At 38.2% G+C, this 19188-nt stretch overlaps 1 long non-coding RNA gene across 2 annotated transcripts in view; it reads left to right on the forward strand.

Moving 5' to 3' along the window:
- Window positions 1-4106: 4106 nt before the first annotated feature.
- Window positions 4107-19188, forward strand: part of LOC123818837 — a 95150-nt gene continuing 80068 nt past the window's right edge. For both annotated transcript variants that reach the window (XR_006785709.1, XR_006785708.1), the window contains exons 1-2: window positions 4107-4229; window positions 4703-4781. This is a non-coding gene — a long non-coding RNA (uncharacterized LOC123818837). The remainder of the gene's footprint in view (window positions 4230-4702; window positions 4782-19188) is intronic.

Raw genomic sequence — 19188 nt, forward strand, 5'->3', positions numbered from 1 at the left:
ATAGGCAACTTTAAATTCCTAGTAGCTACATTTAAAAAGTTAAAATAAAACAGATTAAATTCATTTTAATAATGTATTTAACTCAATGTATCTAAAATATCACTATTTTAATATATAATCAGTATAAACATTATTGAGGTATTTATTTTATTTTTTTTGTACTCAGTTTTAAACTCTACTCACATTTTATATTCAAGAAGCATCTCAGTTTGAACTATCCCATTTCAACTGCTTGGTAGCTATCTATGGCTAGTGGACACCACATTGGACAGCATAGGGCTCAGCAATAAACCAAAGGAGAAAGTAACTAAATAAGTTTGTTTTTCTGGGTGGTTTATGATGCGAACTGTAAACACTTCTCTGGGATTAGTTGCCTTCAATTTTTGAGATACCAATGCCAAGTAGTGTGCATTCAAACAGTTTGATATGAATTGTCCAAGATTCCAGCCAGCCAAGGTCAACCAGTGGATGCACTTGGTTGCACATGATTGAAACCTGGCGAGATTTCTCTTTGCCATCCAGACAAGTCTGCAATATGCTCCAGCCACATTGATCTTTAGTTCAGATGGCTGTATACTTGATTATTCAAACAGGGATACTTTTTAAAAAGAAAGGAAGTACTCTAAATAATTACCCTGAGACAACAGGTATAATATGAGACTCTCAGCTGACAAATCAGAATACATTGCCACCCAACTTTTAGTCAGCATTTCCACCTCTCAGAACTTGGGTTACTGTCAGTATGCATGTATTTCTTTTTTTTTTTTTTGGAAGAATGATTTTTTTTTCTTTTTTTTTTATTAATCATTGTTCATAAACAGTTTTCTCCTTTTTACTCCCAATCCAGTTCCCCCTCCCACCCTTCCCCCTTCCCTCCCATTACCACCCTCCCCTTAGTCTATGACCATGTGTCCTTTAAGTTTGTTCCTGTGAACCCTTCCCACTGTCCCCTTAAATTCCCTCTTCTCTCCCCTCCGGTCACCATCAGCCTGCCCTCTATTTCAGTGTCTTTGGTTACATTTTGCTTGTTTCTTTGTTTTGTTATTTAGGTTCCTGTTAAAGGTGAGATCATGTGGTATTTGTCTTTCACTGCCTGGCTTGTTTCACTTAGCATAATGTTTTCCAGCTCCATCCACGCTGTTGAAAAGGGTAGGAGCTCCTTCTTTCTTTCTGCTGCATAGAATTCCATCGTGTAAATGTACCATAGTTTTTTGATCCATTCATTTACTGATGGGCATCTTGGTTGCTTCCAGCATCTAGCTATTGTAAATTGTGCTGCTATGAACATTGGGATGCATAGGTTCTTTTGAATTGGTGTTTTAGTGTTCTTAGGATAGAGTCCCAGCAGTGGAATTGCAGGGTCAAAAGGCAGATCCATTTTTTAGTTTTCTGAGGAAGTTCCATATTGCTTTCCATAGTGGTTGTACCAGTCTGCAGTCCCACCAACAGTGCACTAGGGTCCCCTTTTCTCCACAACCTCTCCAATACTTGTTGTTTGTTGCTTTGTTTATGATGGCCATTCTGTCTGGTGTGAAGTGGTATCTCATTGTGGTTTTAATTTGCATCTCTCTGATAGCTAGCGATATTGAACATCGTTTCATGTGTCTTTGGATCCTCTGTATGTCCTCCTTGGAGAAGTGTCTGTTCAAGTCCTTTGCCCACTTTTTTAATTGGATTCCTTGTCTTCTTAGAGTACAGTCGTGTAAGTTCTCTATATATTTTGGAGATTAGACCCTTGTCTGAGGTGTCATTGGCAAATATGTTTTCCCATACAGTTGGTTCTCTTTTAATTTTCATACTGTTTTCTTTAGCTGTGCAGAAGCTTTTAATTTTGATGAGGTCCCATTTGTTTATTCTTTCCTTTATGTCCCTTGCTCTAGGGGACACGTCAGTAAAAAAGTTTCTTCGTGAAATATCTGAGATTTTCCTACCTACGTTCTCCTCTAGGACCTTAATGGTGTCATGTTTTATATTTAAGTCTTTTGTCCACCTTGAATTTATTTTTGTATATGGTGTAAGTTGGTGCTCAAGTTTCATTTTTTTGCACGTGGCTGTCCAGTTCTCCCAACACCATTTGTTGAAGAGGCTATTTTTATTCCATTTTATGTTGCTGCCTCCTTTGTCAAATATTAATTGACCATAGAGACTTGGGCTGATTTCGGGGCTCTCTGTTCTGTTCCATTGGTCTATGTGCCTGTTTTTATGCCAGTACCAGGCTGTTTTGATTACAGTGGCCTTGTAATATAGTTTAGTGTCGGGTATTGTGATCCCTCCTACTTTACTCTTCTTTCTCAATATTGCAGCAGCTATTCGGGGTCGTTTATAATTCCATATAAATTTTTGAAGTGTTTGTTCTCTGTCTGTGAAATATGCCATTGGTACTTTAATAGGAATTGCATTGAATGTGTAAATTGCTTTGGGTAGTATGGACATTTTGATGATATTAATTCTTCCAATCCATGAACATGGTATATGTTTCCATTTGTTTGTGTCTTCCTTGATTTCTTTCTTCAGTGTTGTGTAGTTTTCTGAATACAGGTCTTTTACCTCTTTGGTTAGGTTTATTCCTAGATATTTTATTTTTCTTTTGCTATTTCAAATGGGATTTTTTTCCTTGATCTCTGCTTCTGCTGTTTCATTGTTGGTGTACAGAAATGCCTTTGATTTCTGGATATTGACTTTGTATCCCGCTGTTTTGCCAAATTCATTTATTAGGTCAAGCAGTTTTTTGGTAGAGTCAATAGGATTTTCTATGTATACTATCATGTCATCTGCAAACAGTGATAGTTTTGTTTCCTCCTTCCGATTTGGATGCCTTTTAATTCTTTTTCTTGTCTGACTGCTGTGGCTAAAACTTCCAATACTATATTGAATAGAAGTGGGGAAAGTGGACAGCCTTGTCTTGTTCCTGATCTTAATGGAAAAGGTTTTAATTTTTGCCCATTGAGAATGATGTTGGCTGAAGGTCTCTCATATATGGCCTTTATTATGTTGAGGAATGCTCCCTCTATTCCCACTTTGCCGAGTGTTTTTATCATGAATGGGTGCTGTACCTTATCAAATGCTTTTTCTGCATCAATTGATATGATCATGTGGTTTTTGTCTTTGCTTTTGTTTATGTGATGTATTACATTTACTGACTTGCGAATATTGAACTATCCTTGCATCCCTGGAATGAATCCCACTTGGTCATGGTGTATAATCTTTTTAATGTATTGTTGGATGCGGTTTGCCAGTATTTTGTTGAGGATTTTAGCGTCAATGTTCATCAGTGATATTGGCCTGAAGTTTTCTTTCTTTGTTGTGTCTTTATTTGGTTTTGGAATTAGGATGATGTTGGCCTCATAAAAAGAGTTTGGGAGATTCCCATCTTTTTGGATTTTTTTGGAATAGTCTGTGAAGGATAGGGGTTAGCTCTTCCTTAAATGCTTTGTAGAATTCTCCTGTGAAACCATCTGGTCCCGGGCTTTTGTGTGTTGGGAGTTTTTTGATTACTGCTTCAATTTCTTTTGTTGTTATTGGTCTGTTCAGACTTTCTGCTTCTTTTTCATTGAGTTTTGGAAGATTATATTTTTTCTAGAAAGTTGTCCATTTCATCTAGGTTTTCAAATTTTTTGGCATACAGTTCTTTCGTAGTAATTTCTTACAATCCTTTGTATTTCTGTGGTATCTGTTGTAATCTCTCCTCTTTCATTTCTGATTGTGTTTATTTGGGTCTTCTCTCTTTTTTTCTTAATGAGTCATGTATTTCTTTAGGTTCTATGTAACTCCATAAAGATGAGCCAGTTCCCACAGGAGCCCTGCACTCAAAGCCTTAATTCCTTCTATAGAACTCTAGTTGTCATCCCGAGCCAGTGTCATAAAGGGTCTTTCACTCCCATGTATAATAACATTGCTCTGTGCATTTTGCAAGCTTCCTGTTTTGCCACATGGATCTTGCTTAAATTGGGGGCTTAATGACAAATGGCTGTTGTCAGCTAAATGGAACTTCCTCTTTGCAGGGTTTCCCAAGGAGAGTAGAGGACTAGTAAACAAAACTGTACATGCGGATGGCCAGGAAATCTCTCTTCTCTTTTTCTATCTTTCCCTACTATAGGGATATATATAAAGAATTAGAGAACTCAGTTGTGACAGCTCAGGGAAATGTTTCATGGGAAGTAACAGATGGTTCAAAGCCACCCTAATTTCTGAGTGAGATGGAGAAAGCCCATGAGCCTGGAAAATTGAAGGTATGGAAACTAAGTTTTCTTGACTCTTTAATCTGTTTCAGACATAGCATCCAAAATAGAAGAATAAAGTATTTCACTTTTTGCTGCTGAGTACATTGAGCTCAGAAAGGTAAAAGACACAGAAGTAGGATGACTGCAATAGGACAACAGGAGACTGGACAGGAGGAACTTACCCCTATTAGCTCCAGGGTAGTTGGATAAAATTCCAAAATCAGGATTTTGTTGGTATTGTTGTTGTTTATGTTAAGGCTGAAATATTTTACAAAATTGGGAGACAATGGGCTACATATGAGGTTGCATTTAATGTAGAAACTACATGTCAGAATACTCAGAGCAAAAATACATACAGTAAGATTTAGAGGTTAGTGTGAGTATTACAATGAAGGTAATGAAAAGTGCACAGGACTGGAGCCCATTCATTGATTCATCAAACATTTATTGAGTACTTACTATGTGGTAATGTTCTGCTTTAGGTTCTTGAATCAGCTGTGAACAAAGTGGAGAAGGATTCTGTCTTCTACATTACAACAGCAAGAAATTGACAACAGAAAAGTAAGCAAAAATAAGATAATTTCAGATGTGTAAAGGCATGAGAAATAATCTTAAAAGGGTCTTGCAAGAAGTATAAATAGGATAAAATGGGGGTACTTTAAATTGTGTGGTCAGGGAAGGCTTCTCCAAGGAGATAGTACTTAAGATGACCCAAGTGCTCTTTTCCCTTAGTTGTTCTCTACTGCCTTCAAATTGCTACATTTTAGTGTTTGTCCAGCTTTCCTTAATGTTCTCAGAAAGAGAGTTGATTTGATATAAGATATTCTAATTTTTAAATGTAGATAAATTACATTTTTAAATTTATTTTACTTCTAAATATCATTTTGGTGAAAATTTTATTTAAATATCCAATAATCATTACATTTCTGCCAAGCATAATAGCACCTTGAACTTAGAACACCTATTACTTGACAACCACATTTTTAATTGATGACTACACTGTAGTCATGCTGTAAACCAAGTGATAGAGGGAAAGAAATAAACCATAAGCTCATATTACCAGAAGATGCAGTTGAAACTAAAGGGAAATGTAGTGGAAAACAATTTCTGCAATGTCAGTGTAGGTGTGTGTGAGAGAAAAAGAACCACTAATAGCCCATTTGTTTTTTAGAATATCTTTTTGATTCTAAAAATATGACCATTTATCAGGTAACACTACAATATTTCAGTGTAACTTGGCAAGAGATGTTAATTGATAGGTGAGGAATATTAGTCATTTTGTGTCTGTTGAAGTTTTAAAAATAAGATGGCAGAGCTGAGTAGCCTCTTTTCCTCAGCTTTTAAAAAATCACTGGTGCATTCATTATTTTGAGATAGTACAACAGGAAGCATTGGTGGAAAAGAGCTATTATGTGCCAATTCTATAATAAGAGCAGTTATGTGAAATGAGTGAATGAAGGAAGAAACGAGCAAACGCAACCTTTAGATCCTTTACTTGGATTCTCAACCTCCAACAAACCACTAACCTGTCCTCCCACCACAAAAATGTTAAACTGTCAGAGATTTCGTCAAACAGATAATACCAGTGACTGTATGGAAGAGATCCAAAGGGAAGTGAGGGAATGAGAAGGAATCTTGGAGTCATAGTAGTTCAAGTTTCCATGTTTTGTCACTTCTTAACCAAATAGTCTTAGTCATGTTTCCTGAGTCTCTGCTTTTTTATTTGTAAAATGAGAACAAATACCTACCTTATAATGCTGTTGCACAGGTTAGAAATTTTCTAGAAAAATGGCACATATAAATAGCAGATATATAAATAATTGCCAATTTTGTTATCTCTTTCTTAAAACCTCCAGGGTAATAATGTGTATCTAGTTAATTACTGTTATGTAATCATTTATATGGAAGACAATTTGCCTTAGAGATATTTGCAAAATGAACTTTCAATTTTTATATTAGAAGAGTCATGTGAAATCAGCAAAGAGTGAGATAATGATTTAATTAAAAGAATTCATAATAATCATCCCAGAAGCTATCAGTAATTTCTCATGGGAAAATGAAACAAGTAAACACTATAAGGTTGAGAAAAAAGTAAATCAATGTGTAGCCATTGAAATTATTATTTGTTTTCCATTTATCATTTGAATTCAGTGAAATCTTGAAATAGGCTTAGTTCTTTGTCATGAGTGTTAGCAACGCAAAATTCATTTGTGCCACAAAGACCTTGACACTGATCAGTGTGCTCTTTCTGGTACCACAACTTTATCAATTGTTCATAAATAAAAACCTCTACTTTATCACTTCACCACCACTGTCCTTCACTTCCTTCATGTCCTCAGCTTACTGCCTTACTGGGTTTAGAATCCACAGTCCATAATTATAATCACTCTGTGTCCCACTCAATTTCCTTGCCACTTCCTCTTCCATTATGAAGGTGTGGCAAAACACCAAGCTTTTCAATGTTGCCCAATTTCCCTTTATAAAAAAAATTCTAGTAATCTATCCTTATTCTACCTACCCCCTCTCCATTCATTCTCTCTTAAACCCACTCCACCCAAGCTATTGGGCACACTACTCCTCTTAAATTGTTCTTATCAAAGGCACCAAATCCACTGAACTCCACATCAGCAATATTTGGTGCAAGTGATAATAACCTATTTTTTAAAAAAACCTGGTTACAGAAATACATAATTGCCTAGTTTGTCTCAGACTTCATGGGCTGCTACTCCTTGGTGTTGTCTGATGGGTCCTTTCTTATTTTTCTTGATTTCTCAATGTTGCAGTACATTGGTACAAATCCTCAAACTCCTATTTATCCATATTCACTCCCTTGATGATCAATACAGACTATGGTATGGCTTTAAATGGCATCCACATATTTCATCAAGTCTAAGATTCTATGATAGGCTAATTAATGGCCTTCAAAGATATCTGAGTCCTAATCCTTGGAATCTATAATGGTATCTTATATGGCAAAGAGGACTTTGCAAATGTGATTAAATTTAGGATATTCTAATGGAAAGGTTGTCCAAGATATTCAGGTTAGCCCTAAAAGTAATTACAAGTGTTTTTATAAGAGGGATGCAAAGGGAGATTTGGTTATAAAGATGACTAAGTATCAATGTGATAACTTTTGGCAATGCGATGACTAAAACAAGATGCTCTTCTGAAGGTGATGGAAAGGACTACAAGCCAAGGAATTCAAAGATTATAGGTCTAAGAGCTGGAAAAAACAAGGAAATGAATTCTCCCTTAGGGCCTCTGTAGGAACATGGCTTTGGTTTCAACCCAGTGAAACTATTTAGACTTTCTGACCTCCACTACTCTAAAAGTTTAAATGTGTGTTATTTGAAGCTATAAAGTGTAATTTATTATAGCAGCCATAGGAAGTTGATATAGATATACTTTCTTCTTTACATGTGGACATCTCTGAAATCAAGATGAATCTAATAATTATGGCATTTTAGAATTGCTGTTAGCCAGATGGAAATTGTGATGCAGTTAGAATAGTTTAGTAATGTTAAAAGTACATTCACATTGTACAACTAATCTCCAGACCTCTTTACATGTGGCAAACATAAAACTGTAGATCTATTTAACAAGGACCATTGCCACCTCTACTCATCCCCTGACAACTCACCTTTCTACTTTCTGTCTCAGTGGATTTGTCTACTCTAAATACCTCACAGAAGTAGAATCACACTGTTTTTGTTTTTTTCATGACTGGCTGATTTCACTTAGCATAGTATCATCAAAGTTTATTCATGTTGTAGCACATGTCAAAATTTTCTTCCTTTTTAAGGCTGAATGATATTCCACTATATATATACCACCTTTTATTTATCTATTTGTCTGTCAATGGACATTTGAGTTGCTACTCCTATGGCTTTTCATCATGCTTGAAATAAAATCTGAAGTCGTTACAATGGCTTACATGGTGCTATATGATCTGACCCCTAGCCATCACTTTGACCTTTTTGCCTATTATGATATTCCTCACCATACCCCAGCCATACCAGCCTCTGTCACACTTGTGCTGCTTCTTTTTTTGCCAGCACTCCTCTCTAAGTGGTTCATATTTTTCTTCCCTCACTCCCCTCAGGAGTCCCCTTAAATGTTCCTTTCTGAGACAGCACTTCCCTAACTACCTCATCTAAAATAGCACTGCTATACCTCCCCTGCCATTGCATTATACCAACTCATTTTCCTCCATAGCATATACTTCTAAATGTTATTTTCATTTTCGTAAATTAATTTATTATCTATCTCTCAATGAGAATAAAACTCCAAAAAGGCAGGGATTTTTAAACAGCATGTAGTATAATTTTAATAAATGCCCTATAATATTGAATGAAGCAAAGGAGATCAAATCCAGCAAAGAACTTTGGAATATTTTAATTTTTTTAATTAAAAAACTTTTTTACTTAGAGCAGTTTCAGGCTTATAGAAGAAAAATGCAGAAAATACAGAGTTCCCACATACTCCTTTCCTCTCTCCAATTCCCCCTATTTTTAAAAATTTGCATTAGTGTGGTATATTTGTTAAAATTTCTGAACCAATATTAATGATACATAGAGATCTGATCAGATCACTGGGGAGAAGTCAGGAGGGATCATAGGAGGAGTACACTGAGGCAATGGTAAACAGTCTAGTGTAGGATTGGCTGAGAAGCTGAAAGCCTCCAGAGCACATGGAATTATGGGCAAGAAGATTTGAAATAAAAGAAGTGTTTTTGAGTTCCTGGAGGGGCTGGATCTGGGGCTCTCTCTGGCACTCTTTTCTTTCTCAAGGATGCCTGGATGATAGTGTTGCAGGTGCCCGCACTTCCCAATGGGGTATTTTGGATGGGAAGGAACTCTGGGCACAGCCTAGGATTGGCCCGGCCTGGCAGAGGGTTGACAGGGTTATTCTTGTTTGGGTGTTCTAGAGGGAAGGCTGCCATTCTTCCAAAATTGTGTAGCTTCTGTATCTTATGTTGTTTTAGTTTGTAAACCCTATAGAAATAAAATTATTAAGACTAACAGAGGGAGTGATGAAACAGTTTAGCCTTAATCTATAGGTTTAAGTAACTAATAGGTATGAAAAGGTGTTATTCCAAAATTGTGAAGCTTTTGAGTAAAGACTCTGTTCCTTTATCAGCAAACCTTTGCCTCTAGAATTTTGCTTAGAGGGTGTCAGTGGGCAGCGGGACCCCAGTTGCTGTTCAGTAACATTAACACTGTTGATTTAAGAAATGTCCAAACCCATAGAGACTTCCTATTAGAGGATATTTGAGCCAGAACTGGTGACTTATGTTGGGATCAAAATCTCAAATGTTCTAGAGAACAGTTTTGCAGTTTTGTTTATACATTTGGGGTTAAGAGGGAAACATAAGGAAGACTACATGGAGGTGGTTGAAAACAATGTAGGTGAGGACTAGATTACAGGATCTTTAACAAGATTATGTGCTCTCATGAGGGTAGCTTCCCAAGGCTCTGAAATGGTATTTCAAAGGTGTATTAAACTAAAAGCCCAAAAGGAATGGATATGGCTTACTTAAGGCAAAGATAAACCTTTTACTAAAAAAGTAATATGCCTATAGGCATTACTACCCACCATGACCTGCTAGGTAGGAATTTGTGCTCAGGTCACACTGTGTGGATTCTTTCAAGTCACTGAAATTGTCAAAGTTATTATAGAGCTCCTTTTTCATCCATATTACATTGTTATTAACCAATATTCATAGTTCACATTAGGGCTCAATCGTTGTCTTGTACATTCTATGGGTTTTGACAAATGGGTCATGCCATGGGTCATGTCATTATAGTATCATATAGAATAGTTTCACTCCCCTAATAATTCCCTGTGCTCTACCTATTCACCCTTCTCTCCCTCACCTCAACCCTTGGCAATCACTGAAGTATTCTGATTTTATGTGACTCAATGACTAGGCTCTTCCCAGCACAGGCATGAGAAAGCCCACACAAGTTTTCTGCTCTCCTGACACATTGTCTTTATGCTTAATGTTCTTGATTTTCAAAGTTATTAAGGAACTGCAACACATTTCTTGGGTTAAAAAAGGGAAATAAACTACTTTACCTAATGATGTTCATCTTGTGCTCCTTTCAGAATGATTGCTCGGTTTCTAATTTTTACCCAGCAGAGGTCTCTGAGGCTGTCATCTGAAAGTTATGATTAATACAGAGGATCATTGGGAAATATTTTCTCATGTAGATTCATTTCTTCTCTCTAGGATTCTCCCCACTCTCATATTTTTTCCTCTTCTTTTCTTCATTTTCTAACAGGGTTGAGTTATTGAGATTTCTAAATCTGTGTTTGTGCAATGTCACTTTAATTAAGAAACAGTCACAAGCAAATTGACTTTTTCCCCATCAGTCCTGGGGGAAGGCTGTGCTTAAAACTTGCCAAGTGGCAGATGCTCTAATATTACTCTTGGGGGTTGGGGTAGGAAATATGGAGAGCTACCAAAGGGCAGAGTATCTTTCTGGGGGAATGGGGACACAGGGAGTTGTCTTTCTTAATAAGGAGAAGATCTCTATTCTCTTTACTTCTGGGCCACTTGAAGGCAGTAGAAATGTGGCAAGGTGGAGTACAGCTTTGTGGTCTCCAGCATGGCTATTGAGTATTTCTTCCTCCTTTACTCATATGACCACTGGCATTGGATCATTTACTTAGCCTTCATTACTAGGCTATCTCTTTGGAGAAACTTGCCAGTTACAAAATCACAGCTATTGCTAAATGCAGAGAAGTCTTCTTAGCCAAGTTAGAAGGTAATGTATTCGAGAGAGTAAATTATTTACATCCATTGTATAAACCAAGTTCATAAGATTGGCTTGTTTCCTCAAATTGCTTGACATTTCCCAAGCACATAATTCATTCTTTCACATATGTTTTCCATGTACTCATGGGCTGATGTCAGTGTTACCATTTTTTTCTTCTTTCTCTTCCTCTGTGAAGTCTTCTCTGTGGCTCCAGAATGAGTCATTTACTCTTTGTTTAGTCTCCCCATGATTCTTTGTATATAATTTTAATTTATTATTTTATATAACAGATTTTAAAAATAATTTTATATAACACTTCTTACTCTTCTAGTAAGTGACAAGTTCTTTATTAAAGGCAAGAGGTTCATCTAAAGTTCCACAATCCATAGTTAGGTACTCAAGATACTGTTGACTGAAAGAATGAATTTAGATCTTTTAAAAAAAAGTGTAGTAGCAGTCCTGGCTTGAGTGTAAGCTGCTGACCCTATGTCTTGAGAAGTGGTGGGATCAGTACTCTATAGGCTGTTTCCATTTGGACTGAGAGTCTCTGGGGAAAGAATTAGCACTGTAAGACTCATTTCTGAAAAGAATGTGTAGAGGCCTCACATATGCCCTGCACATGTTATACCTGAAACTATCCTTCCTTTACTGAGCTAATTTCATTTATATTTCAGGGCTGAGTTTAAATGTCACTTCCTCAGGAAGCCTTGCCACCCAGACTGTCATCACCCCCTTGTTCCTTCTTCCCAAAGCCTCCTGGTTTCTGTGTCTAATACATCCACCATGCTTAGTTACTTGTTCAATGTCTGTCCTATTTGCTTGTAAATTTCAAAGTCAGAACCATCTCTGATTTGCTTACATTTTTACCCCAGAATCTATCAATTTGTACACACAATACAAACTCAAAAATATATGTTAAACAAATAAATAAGTATATGCAAATGCCTACCTAATATTCTACTTTAGTGACTCATAAGCACATCAAATTGAATATGTTCCGAACTTTTGTTAGTCAGCTTAACAATAACCCACAACCTTTGGACCAACTAATACGTTGCAAACTTTGGATTTCCCCTTTGCAATCTGGTCTTCATCTTCCTCATCTTAGTGAGTGTATTAACAACCATCCAGCTACTCAAGCCGGAACCTTGGTAGTTGATCAAAAAATTTTTTTTGCCATACCTCCATATTAAACCTGTCAGCAAATCCTTCCTATAGCAAAATATATCTTCCATTTACTTATAATCATCACCAGTGTCACCGTCCTTCTCCAAGCCACCACATCTCTCACGTGGAAGACTACTACTTGTTTCCCAACTGCTGTTCCTACTAGCACTTTTGTTCCTCTCTAATTAGTAATTACACTCCCAATTCCCAGCATAGCAGTCAAGATGATCTTTATACAGTGCAAAGAAAAGTATGCTGCTCTGCTCTTTACTGGCTATCCTGGTAGAATCCACAAACCGAAGCATAGCTTGGCCACTCCTTGCCACTCCAATCCCACCCCCTGCCATTCTGCCTCTTGCTCATTCAGCTGTAACCACACTCAGAGTTTATTTGAAGTCATTGAGTGTACCATGCCTCTTTTAAAAAAAAATTAAGACTTCTTGCCAAGATGGAGGCATAGGTAGTCGCACTGTGCCTCCTCACGCAACCAAAACTAAGGACTACAAGAATTTAGAAACAAAAAAAAAATGACCAGAACTGAGAGAAATGAGCCAAATGGAAGTCTGACTACCATTCATCCAGACCGGTAAGGAGCGGTGGAGTCGGAGCCCTACAGAGAGGGGTCGAGGGGGTCCCAGCAGGAAAAAGCGGTGGCTGGCAGACACGGGCACACAGGGCACAGACTGCAGTTGGGGGACCCCAGAAACTCGAGAGAAGCTGACCGACCGGTGGCAGACCCTGTGTGTGGGAGGCAACGAGCAGACCCAGTGAGGCACGCAAGGCAGTTGGCTGGCTGTCCACAGCCACACATTTGTGTGCAGACAAACTAAGTGAAAACGGGCAGCAACACAGACTGTGCAACCCAGGGACCCCGCGCCGGGAAACAAAGTCTGAAGGCACCGATTGAAAACACCTGTGGTAGTTGAGGCTGGGAGATTCTCTCAGCCTCACAGGAGGCTCCTTGGGGAAACCCATAGATTCCGAGAAAGTACACAAGCCCACCTGCCTGGGAGCCAGCACCAGAAGGGCTCAATTTGCTTATGGGAAGGGGAAAGGGGACTGAAGTCCTAGAGAGAGTGGAGCAGGCACCATTGTTCCCTCTCAGACCCCGCCCCCACATACAGCATCACAACCCAGCAACTGAGGTGCACCGCACTGTTGAACTCCTAAGGCTCCGCCCCTCATACGTATCAGGCATGACCAGACCAAAGAAAAAAAATAAAAATAAAATAAAAAAGATGGCTCAAACAGAATTAAAAGTCCCAGGTCCAGTTTTTTTAAGCGACTGAGAGATAGCCAACCTATCAGATGCACAGTTCAAAGCACTGGTGAATAGGATGCGTGCAGAATTGGTTGACTTTGGTCATAAATTAGATGAACAAATGCAGGCTATGATAAGAGAAATGAAGGAGAATGCACTGGGAACCAATAGTGATGGAAAGAAAACTGGGTTTCAAATCAATGGAAGGGACCAGAAGGAAGAAAGGAATGACCAAACAAAACAATGAAGAAACAAGAATTCAAAAAAATGAGGAGAAGCTTAGGAACCTCCAGGACATCTTTAAATGTCCCAACATCCGAATTATAGGGGTACCAGAAGAGGAAGAGAAAAACAACAAGTGGAAAAGTTATTTGAACAAATAATAAAGGAGAACTTCCCCAATCTGGCAAGGGAAATAGACTTCCAGGAAGTCCAAGAAGCTCAGAGAGTCCCAAAGAGGTTGGACTCATGGAGGAACACACCAAGGCACATCATAATTCCATTACCCAAGGTAAAAATGAAGGAGAGAATTCTAGAAGCAGGAAGAGGTAAGGGGACAGTTACCTACAAAGGAGTTCCCATCAGAATGTCAGCTACTTTCTCAAAAGAGACCCTGCAGGCAAGAAGGGGCTGCAAAGAAGTATTCCAAGTCATGAAAGGCAAGGACCTACATCCAAGATTGCTCTATCCAGCAAAGCTTTCATTTAGAATGGAAGGGGAGATAAAGTGCTTCTCAGATAAGGCCAAATTAAAGGAGTTCATTATCACCAAGCCCTTATTATATGAAATGTTAAAAGGACTTATCTAAGAAAAAGAAGATAAAAAATATGAACAGTAAAAAAAGACATCAAACTCACAGTTAGTAACAACCATACCTAAAACAAAAGCAAACTAAGCAAACAACTAGAACAGGAACAAAAATCACAGAAATGGAGATCACATGGAGGGTTAGCAACAGGGAAGTGGGAGGAGGAGAGGGGGGAAAGATATAGAAAATAAGTAGCATAGACAATAGGTAGAAAATAGACGGGGAGGGCAAGAATAGTGTGGGAAATGTAGAAGCTAAAGAACTCATGACACATGGACATGAACTAAAGGGGGGAATGTGGGTGGGAGGGGTGGGCAGGTGGAAGGGAGTGAAGGGGGAAAGTGGGACAACTGTAATAGCATAATCAATAAAATATATTTAAAAATTATAGCCTTTGGTCTTCCCTTTGCCTGGAAAACTCCACTCAGCTCCTTAAAGGTTTCTTTCCTTCTCGCCCTTTGCATCTCAATTTAAGTGTCATTTCCTGAATGAGTCCACCTCCTGACAACTCCACCAACTCTTGTTCTTGATCACAACACCTTTTTCTTTCTTAACACTTTATGAACATAGTTGTCCATTTATTAACTTGTTCACTCATTTACTTTCAGTCTGCACACTGGAATGTAAGTTCTGTGATGCTCCTTTTGTACATAACTACACAGTGAACCTGTTTTAGCATTCAGCGATAATAGGTGTTTGATAAACATTTGTTGACTGAAAGAACAGACAAATGATTAAATAAAGCTCAGGAGCAGTTTGATGGGGATGGAGTGGAAGGGTGGTTCTGAGGACAGTACAGGGTCTGTCACAATTAGTAGCAGGGGCCCAGACATTGGTTCCCTTTACCCTGGTTACCATCAGCCTCAGTATGGACATTTACCACAGTCGGTCTCCCTGGTGGGCAGTGGGAGTCACATTTTTACCTCAGGCCTAGTAGAGGCAGATGCTGCGCCATGGAAGGCTGGACACCCTGGGTGTCCATCAGGGCTAGGTTAGTTGTTTGAACCCTTGGGTGGTACCAAATAGGAAGAATTTGAGAGTATGACGGTGGAGTTCCCATTTGGTGAGAGTTGTGGCTAGAGGACATGTGGATTTTTTGGTTGCCTATGTCTTTTTAAACCTTGTGTCTCACTTGGTTACTTATTTGGGGTTTAATTTTTATCTTCAAGACTTTAGCACAGGCAGTGTTAATAATCACTTGTATCAATACTGGTCTTCTGATGAAGACTTTGGGAGTTAAACAAAATCTCGGTCCCATGGGTGGCAGTGGTTACCCTTTTATGACGTCACTTTAGAAGTATATTAAAATGCAGACACAAAAGATCATTGAGTCATGTTCCAGCTGTTTTAGAAACCCTTCAGGTATTTATGTCACTGAGTACATTAGCAGTCTTAATAAGTCACAGGTGGCTGCATTTTACTTTTTAAAGCATACTTACCAGGCAATCCAATTTAAATATACATTTGGGCCAAATTCTCATCCTTTATGACTCTATAGGGGCATGCATTCATTAGTGAAAAGGAATAGAGTGTTTTAAAAGGAAGACTTGTCCAGTTTGTGAGTTGGCCTAAAATATTAAGAACTCAATATTCTGTTTCCAGTCTATTCAAATTATTTCCTTCAGTAGGGGCTGGTTTACCTCAGGACCAATATTTCTGATTGTCATACCAGCCTTAGTTCCAGATAGGAAGATGAGATCACAGCAAACCAGCATGGGTTAGTCTTGTCCAATATCCCGCTTCTTTGGGCTTCTTTTCCCTCCATAGCTGAGGCTACTTAGGACCCGTTTCAGGCTCAGCCATTTCCTGGCATTAAACAGCAGCAAGATGTTCCTACCCACACCCTGACTCAGTCATATGTTCCTCCAGTCCAGCTCTGACCTGGTGCACAGGCCCTTTTGTCTTACACCTAAGAGTTAGTCTCTACCTCCTGTGCCTGTTCTAAAAATCCTGCTTCTCCTCTGTCCCTGCTGTCTGAGTTTCTGCATTGGAATCTTGATGCTACTATTGCCTCTCTTTTTAAAATGTTTTTCTTCTTAAAAAATATTTTATTGTGGCAAAGTATACATTACATAAACTCTACCATTTTAACCATTTGAAAATGCACAATGTGGTTGGGGAAGGGGATGTGGGGGCTGGAAGGATGGGGGAATTGGGGGGGATGGGGACATCTGCAATAGTGTCTACAATAAAAATAAAGAAAAAAAATAAAATGCACAGTACGTTAACATTGTAAATTCATTCACATTGTTTCTCAACCATCACTATTATCTACCTCCAGAAATTTTTCATTATTCTATACTGAAGCTCTGTACCTATGAAACACTAGCTCCCCAATACTCCCTCGCCACAGCACCTGTGTCCTCTGTCCAACTTGTTGGCTGTAGGCCTCCTGTGCTGAGTATTGCCTTGCTCTTGTCTGCCTGGATCCTTGTTCTCTAGCCACAGGTACTACATACAGTCTTATTTTTGAACTTAGACTCTAGGAGATGAAGCCCTGCTACTTGCTGAAAAAATTTTATATTTTCTCTCTGCCCGTACCACTGAATATCACTCTATACATCAGTCTTCACTGTCTTTCTCTGCCTGTCTGTCATATTTTCCCTACCATTTTTTTTGAGCTCCAACTCTGCAACACATCCTTCCTACTAAGGCCCCTTTTTCATATCTGTGGCTTATTCCCAAAACTGTCAATCTGCTAGTAGCAGAGGTATCCAACCTTTTGGCATCTCTGCACCACTCTGGAAGAAGAATTGTCTTGGGCCACACATTAAATACATTGTGACAGGTAATCACAAAAAGTCTCATAATATTTTAAGTAAATTTACAATTTTGTGTTGGGTCACATTTAGTCATCCTGGGCTGCATGCAGCCTTTTGGCTGCAGATTAGACACCCCTATTAGACTATCCTTCTCAGCACCTGTAGTTGAACCATCTCCCTGTTTCCCCATTCTAAGTCCTTGTCCTTCCCATCATTCCCCAGCCTTCCTAAGAGTCAGGAGAGCTTTGCCATTTGGTGCATAGACGCATGGGGACAAAGCTTAAGGCTCTCAACCTTCCTGGGAGAAGGGGGACTCAAATTCAGAATTATTACAAAAGGCAGTGAAAAATGACAAAACACTAAATAAGGAAAACAGTCAGTGTTCCTGCAACACATGTGTTGAATTTTAAAGGACTGGAGTAACCCAATATGAAATCTTTTTTTACATAGAAATTTAAAAGACTAACTTGAAAAGTTATCAGTTCCATTTCCCCAGGTTCTCCACACCCTTGTGTGAAATGTGAATTTTTTCTTTGACAAAACCCTTAACAAGAACAGGAACTAAATTCATCTTATTGTGCTCCATTTTACCTGAGCAGGTTAGATTGTTAAAACCTAGAGTTCCATACTGAAGGAAAGTTTGTTCTTCTAATGGACAGTACTGTTCCTCTCTTCTATTAAAGAATGATTCGGCCAAAGAATTAGTTTCTTTACCATTTTAATAGTAGGTGTTTTTAGAGGTCAGTGAATTATTACTGTGAAGTTACAAATAATGACCCCATTCCTCATCTCCTTCGAGAGAAGTGACACATTTAGGACTTATATCCCTAAGAAAAGAGATGGGGTAGAATTAGATATTCATAACAACTCTGTGAATTCTCAAGTACTTTATTTTCAGTGATCTTTTAAAAATAGTATAAAGAGCCTATTTAACATAGCATCATCAGGTATCATGTTCAGTCTGGACCAAGACAAAACAGGTACAGGGACCAAGGTCTCAGTATCAGGCAAGTGAGTAGGGGATTTAAAGTTGAATTTTCAGCTATAAAATGAATAACATCTGGAGATCTAATGTAAAACACTGTATACACAGTGTTGACAACATGTATACAATTGAAATTTGCTAAGAAAGTAGAATTTAAATGTTATCACCAAAATAAAATTTAAAAAATTTAAAGTGGAATTACATAGTGTGAATTACATAGGTATAAAGTAACTGTTTGCTGGCTGATCAGGAAATAAAAATCTGATCAGATTCATACAAGAAACAAAGATAGTGAAAACATTTGGGGAAAAAACAGAGAAGAAAGTAAATGACTGGAATTGAGGCAGTGATTCTCAGTAGAATTCTGTGGTTGGTTTGTACCAATGTCCATTTGGAAGGCCAAAGACCACCTTTGGTGCTTTAACCGAACAGCTGACGTCCTGTTCTAGATGCCTGGAGTCTGCTAACATGTGCCAAAGAACAGGACAAAGGTTTTCTCAGTACGCATTTCGTTGTTAATTTGCAAGGCCTGAGTTTAAGTTTTAATTCTACTGCTTTTTAGACATGTATTTGTAACAAATCACCTACCCTTTCTGAACTCATTCTTTCCTCTACATAACAACAAAACCTATTTTACAAAGTCCTTTTAGGCATCGAGTGAGTTAAGAGGGCTTTGAGTATGGAAAATCATTCTATAGTTATTAAAGCTAGATTTTCCTAAAAGAAATGTCTTGTAAGCTTTTAAAAGAAAAAGCCAGACATTTATTTCACAGGAGATGTCAGCTGCATACAGAAAACAGTGTCAAAAGAATTTGTATTTTCTGTTCAGGTCTGTTCAAGAATTCCATATCATGTTTTTTTTTTCAGCTGCTCATAATGGAAATTTCTGCCAAATATGTAATAATGATAATCCTACCTGTAAAGCTTTTCTGGCTGCCACTTTAGCACCACACCAGTACAGAGCCAAATGGTGCATGTATCTGTGATACCAGTTCATTTCATCCCAAACTTTCGCATGTGGATTTTCCCTGACCTGATCTGTCTTCTAATGTTACATACAAAACAGATCATTTTATTTTTTAAACTACACTTCATTTTGTAGAACAGTTTTACATTTATAGAAAACTTATAAAGAGCATTAGGGAGATTCTATATACCCCATCCCCAATTTCCTCTGTTGTAAACTTCCATTATTAGTATGGTATATTTGTTGCAATTTATGAA

Source organism: Phyllostomus hastatus, unplaced genomic scaffold, assembly GCF_019186645.2.
Source record: "Phyllostomus hastatus isolate PE091 unplaced genomic scaffold, TTU_PhHast_1.1 phas_contig_29, whole genome shotgun sequence".
NCBI lineage: Eukaryota > Metazoa > Chordata > Mammalia > Chiroptera > Phyllostomidae > Phyllostomus > Phyllostomus hastatus.